This window comes from Mus pahari, chromosome 3 (genome assembly GCF_900095145.1).
Source record: "Mus pahari chromosome 3, PAHARI_EIJ_v1.1, whole genome shotgun sequence".
NCBI lineage: Eukaryota > Metazoa > Chordata > Mammalia > Rodentia > Muridae > Mus > Mus pahari.
The window spans coordinates 58059964-58066224 of record NC_034592.1 but is presented as its reverse complement, the minus strand read 5'-3'; the positions used below and the strand labels follow the sequence as shown (position 1 = coordinate 58066224).

The window sequence follows — 6261 nt, the reverse complement described above, 5'->3', positions numbered from 1 at the left end:
AAAAAAAAAAAAAAAGAACTCAAACAGGAAAGGAACCTAAAGGCAGAAGTTAATGTAGAGGCCATGGAGGGATGCTGCTTACTGGCAAGCTCCTCGTGTCTTGCTTAGCCTGCTTTCTTATTGAACCCAGGACCACCAGCCAAGGGATGACACCAACCACAGTAGGCTGGGCCTTACCCCATCAGTCACTAATTAAGTAAAGGCTTTACAGCTAGAAATTATGGAGCAATTTTCTCAATTGAGACTCCCTTCTTTCAAATGACTCTAGCTTGTCAAGTTGACATAAAATCAGCCAGCACTGGCCCCTTTTAAGCTGTCCTCAATAGATTACAGAGAAAAGACAGCCATCTTCATTTCACAGTCATTTGGTAGTGTATACGGAAGTATGTTCAATAAGTTCAGAGTGCATTTATGTTTATTTAAGACACATTGGGGTTGTCAAGATGGCTCAATGGGTAAAGGTACTTGCTGCCAAGCTTGAAGACCTGAATTCAATCTGCTGAGCCCACATGGTAGAAAGTGAGAACCCCCTCCTACAAGCTGTCCTCTGACTCCCACAGGGCAGGAAGGTGTGTGTGTGTGTGTGTGTGTGTGTGTGTGTGTGTGTACGCGCGCGTGCGTGCACGCGTGCGCACATGCAGAGTAAATAAAATAGAATACAAGTATTTCTAAAAATTAAAAAAGCCATACAGTTTATCTCTGTAGAGATATGTGCCCCAAACCTGTTCTATCTTGAATAAGCTATGTGAATACAAGACCATGACTATTAATAGGCATTATTTGGGGAAATGTGGCCAATTTTTTTTATTGATTAATCGTTACTTGACAATTTCAGACACACGTATAATGTGTACTGATCACTCTTTCTCCCCATCGTACCTCACTCTGATACCTATCAACCTCCCCTTATCCTAACCAGTCTCTTCCTCAGAATCCCACGACTTTGAATTGGATTTGTTAGCCATTTAATTTAAGTAGGGCCATCTGTGTGGCCACTAGGTTGTAACTATCTACTGGAGTCTGGTGGAATCCTCAGTGGGTACACACCGAAGCTGATGAGTCCCCGTTATCCTCAATCTGTCCGTAGCAAACAGCTCAGTGCTGAAGGGTGGGACCCTTGAGGCCCCTCCTCCCTCTGTGCCTGACAGTGAACCCATTCTTAAGCAGACCCAGTGCAGGTACCACCTGTGAGATCATGGTTGCCTTGGATGTGTCTTGCCCAGAACATGGCATTTCCCATCCATTCTCTCCATCTTCTAGTCCTTATATTCTTTCTACCTCACCCTCACTCCACTCCTGCTGCTAAAGTCCCCTGAATTTTAAAGGGGACAGGGCTGGGCTTTCATCCATCACTTATTGTCAACACCCTGTACGAACATGAGTCACCACCTTCACCACTGTTCACGGGAAAGGGAGGCTTCTTTTGTTAAGACTAGAGGGTATAAACATAAATATTTAAAAGGAGCTTGACAATATATCAATTTAGCTAAGCAACAGTATTCAATCCCTCACCACACACCCAGAGCCTATGATTCTTTCTCCCCTGGCATGGGTATTTGACCAGGTTCACAATACCAGACATAGATAACCCTCCTGTGGAGTGAGTTTCAAATCCAGAGAGCAGTTGGTTACACTCATAATAGTAGTGCCACTATTACACAAGGGGGCACATCCTTCCTGGCAAGTTGGTCTTAGAGATCAAAGGATTCAGACAACTGGGTAAGAAACTTGCTGCCTTCCATTTTCCCATAGCATCCTTCATAGGAACTTCTAGTCTAAGCAAGCTAGCCGGCAGGGAAGAAACTTCCAAATCAGTTCAAGCTTGATTTCTCTGGATCATGAATCCCAGATGGGCGATACCTTCAAGAATAGAGTTTTATTGTCTAGTTCTGGTGGACAACAAGAGAGATGGAAAGAGCCTTGTTGTTTTGGGAAGCTGTTAGGGCCACTGACCAACAACTCATAAGGAGGTAGCCCAGCCCTGGCACTGGGGTTTTTGTTTAATAACCCATGGCTCCTGCTACAGATTCTTCTAGCCTTTCAGGGTATCTCCCTCCAAATGTTTTTACTATTTTTTTTTTTAATTTCATTACAAGATAGTAGATTCCCATATGGCTTTTGTTAACCTTCCACAACTCCCAGAATATCCCCTAGCTCCTGATAGCCTCTCTACTTAAGCCTTCCCATCCCCAGTGTTATATTACATGCATCTTACTATCACCTTAATCAATTCTCATCCCAAAGAAAGAAGATATATTTTGCAGCTATAGCTATAAACAAGACAGTTAAAAGAAAGAAAGAGAGAAGGAAAGGAAGGAAGGAAGGAAGGAAGGAAGGAAGGAAGGAAGGAAGGAAGGAAACCCACATCAGAAATTGCCTACAGCTTCCTTGAAGATAAATTTTGAATTGTTTAGATGAAAATTTGATGAAATATAGTTTAATAGTTTTCTCCAGAGTTATTCCTGGTGACAGAAAAGAGGCAGTCTGAGAAGTCGTTCCCAAGGGACTAATCCTTCAAATAAAAACTTATATGGAAGCTTCTGTCCATCTCCATTGCCCAAAAGAACGGTGTTTTAACACGGGCCATTGCTTTTCAGAGTTCCACCATGGTTGTTCCTAAATGTACATCGTCTCAATTGGCCTCCAGACTGAAGCTTCTTGCTGCAGCTCAGGGGTGTGGATTCCCCGCTGATCTTTCGTTGAGAGACAAGGGAGGCAACACCTTCCTAACACGCGCATCTCACCTGCTTTCCTTCAACTTAATTTCCACTGAAAAACCAAGCCAAATTCACAGACTCTGTGGAGAAATGCCAGGAGTTTTGAATGGTAAGTCTGCAGTTTCCATATCATATAAGCTATTCCTGGCATCTGGTTTACACAGGAATCATGGAGGAAAATGTTGTATTTCTGCTTAACGGTGAGCTGAAAGAAAAATTAGATCCTGAAATGGTAGTGTACTGGCTAGTTTTGTGTCAACTTGACACAGCTGGAGTTATCACAGAGAAAGGAGCTTCAGTTGGGGAAGTGCCTCCACGAGATCCAGCTGTAAGGCATTTTCTCAATTAGTGATCAAGGGGGGAGGTTCCCTTGTGGGTGGTGCCATCCCTGGGCTGGTAGTCTTGGGTTTTATAAGAGAGCAGGCTGAGCAAGCCAGGGGAAGCAAGCCGGTAAAGAACATCCCTCCATGGCTTCTGCATCAGCTCCTACTTTCTGACCTGCATCCTTTGGTGATCAACAGCAGTATGGAAATGTAAGCCAAATAAACCCTTTCCTTCCCAACTTGCTTCTTGGTCATGATGTTGTGCAGGAATAGAAACCCTGACTAAGACAGATAGTATTTATTTTCTTACAAATTGAGTAATATCTCCTTCCTTAGTGAGATTAGCCACCCCCAAAGGAAATGTGAATACCTATATATGGGACGGTAAACCATGCCAGAAGCTTGATGGGTAGAGTAGATCTGAGACCCCAGAAACTTGGGGTATGCACCTGAAATGGTAGGTGGCTCCCTGCTCCCTGCCAGATTCCTGGCCTCGGACATGTGCCACCCTTCCCACATAGGAAACATGACCTGTGGTCACATAGGCCCAGAATAGAGTTCCCCATGCTAATGAGGTACCTAGAGACCCTGAGGGCTTACCCAATAAGCTCCACTTCCCAGACATTCCTCCCTGCAAAAGGTATTAAGTCTCGGGTCTGCCCTGAGAAGTGGGCACACATCCATTTTTCACAATGAACAACCAATAAACATTTTGGAACCCAGGACTGTCCCTTTCATCAAGGCTCGCCATGGAGAGCATGGAGCAGGCCTTCCCCTACAGAGCAGCTGCCAAAATCTCCCATAGAAGACTCAACTGCACTCCTAGCCACAACCACAGCCAAGCTAAGGACCTTCATCGCTGAGCAAAGCTGGCGCTCCCATCCCGCATCCTTCCCCCCACCCCTGCATCCCCCACACTTATCCCCTGAAGCAAGCCCTGGGCTAGTCGCTGTCCTCAGCCCTCAGCCCTCAGCCCCTAACTCCACTCCCAACTCCTCAAGACTCAGCAGCACCTGAATGTCCAGGACTTTGAGAGCCCCTGGTCCTGGCCCCATCTTGGACCAGTGGACCCCGACACTTTGTTCCAGACTTCTCCATGTGCTTCTCCAGAGATGATTGGAGGCCTGGAAGCCAGGGAGTACCAGCTTCAGCTTCCTCACATCCCAGACTCCACTTTCCCACCCCTGGAACAGTGTGTCCGTGCTTCTCTGAAGCCCAGTGCCTGCCCTGCAGCAGGCCAAGATAAGCACAGTCAAACTCCCTACGGCTCACCTCTCAAACATCCGTGCCCTGTAGTGGGGCAGAAATCGAACCCATGCCAATACATTTAAAAATCTTTAATGCAGAAACAATATTTCTATAAAGGGAGCTGGAGAAACAGTTCAGTAGGGCAAGAGCTCTAGCCAGTCAAGCCAGATGATGGCCGGAGTGCCATCCCTGAGCCCAGATAAAAAGCTGGCTCTAGCGGTCTACATCTGTGATACCCAGTGTTACAGTGAGAGAGAAGACAGAGATGGAAGATTCTCCTGAGGATCACCAGAAGCTCACAGGCCGGCCAGCCAGGCTGGACTGCACAGGAGCAACAGCAGAAATAGACACTGCCTTAGTGAGGTAGAGGGTGGGTACCACACATATGTACCAACTCTCCAAGGTTGTCCTCAGACCTCCACACAAAAGAGCACTCTCATACTTGTTCATACATACACACACTTTTAAAAAGGGCAAACCAGACAATATTTTAGTAACTAAAACTAGAACAGTAGAACCCATAGCTAAAGCAGTGTTAGGACAATTAAACTCAACTCTGTGGATATGCCTGCTCCTGTTCTGGGATGTATACTATCATTTCTCTCTTACCTGTCATCTCTGACTGCCCATGCTGAAATATATGTGTATTAATCATTTACTAATAACCTTCAAATTTTAATAGGATATTCAACTTTTAATTACTCCTCCTCCTCCTCCTAAGTGCCTAAATTATAGCAACAGAAATTTGCATGTCAGGGGCTGGAAATAACAGCTCAGTGGTTAGAAGTACACGCTGCTCTTCCAAAGGACCCAGGTTCATTTCCCAGAACCTACATGGCGGGTCACAACTATACATCATAATTCATATTCTCCCGGCTGAATAGGGACTTCTCAAGATGAAATAAGAATAACTGAACAAATAAGCCTCTCTGCTGTCCTTGCCTCTCCACCTTCTGTTTATTGACTGGCTCATCAAGTGAGGATAAGATTTACTTCGGCATCCACATCAAATCAGGATCTCACCTTGGGGATCTAGATTTCAAAAGGGTAAGTCACACTTGCCTTGTTTAATAACTAGACCACAGTGCTGCATTCAGGAAGTGACTTTCACGTAACTGGCTCCTGTGGTCCTGTGTGTGGTTCCTTTGTGGTTCCCACAGTCACTCACAGCAGGAGCCCCTTGGATGCAGAGCCAATTTTTTTTTCCATCTTTGGTCTCTCCCTGACATCTCCTGGATCTGCATACCAGCTCAAGCAGTGGTTCTATGAACATGCGAAGATGCTCACTCCCCATCGCACCACCACTCCTTTCTATGACTTTGGTTCAGACAGTAATACAGGCCAAATACGCAGTAGAAGTACTGAAAAGCCTAAAGGCAGGGCATGAACCCACTATTCACCATGTGGGTGTTCACTCTTGTCCAGCTCTTCCTCAATGTCTTCTGTCTCTAATGGAGCACAAGCCCCAGAGAGAAGGCCTCTTTCTATACATCTGTAATTCCAGACATTAGCAACTATTAGTATAACTTTTCTATTGCTGTGACATGACACCATAACCAAGGCAACTTATAGAAGAAGGAGTTTAATGGAAGCTTACAGTTCAGCCTCATTGCAACCACAAAGGGAAGAAGTTAGGCTCTGCCCTCAGTCTACGATAACAGCTTGAAAGTAGGCCCATGGCTTTATAGAGTTTGACTAAAAAAGATCCATTATTGTCTAGAAGTTTTGTGTCTTATTAGGCTGTCCCTTCTCTTGGTTCTATGACTATAGGGTAACAGGTTTTTCTTAGGATAATATTTTGTAAGGGCTTTTTTTGGTTTTTGGATTTTAATGTTTCTGGGTCACTGTGTATTTCAACACCATCCAGGGATATATATGTGGCGAAGAAGAAGAAGAAGAAGAAGAAGAAGAAGAAGAAGAAGAAGAAGAAGAAGAAGAAGAAGAAGAAGAAGAAGAAGAAGAAGAAGAAGAAG

At 44.9% G+C, this 6261-nt stretch overlaps 1 protein-coding gene across 2 annotated transcripts in view; it reads right to left on the bottom strand.

The window, feature by feature from the left end:
- Rapgef4 (Rap guanine nucleotide exchange factor 4) overlaps positions 1-6261 on the bottom strand; it is a 290360-nt gene that overhangs the window by 260120 nt on the left and 23979 nt on the right. The gene's annotated exons all lie outside the window — the stretch shown is intronic.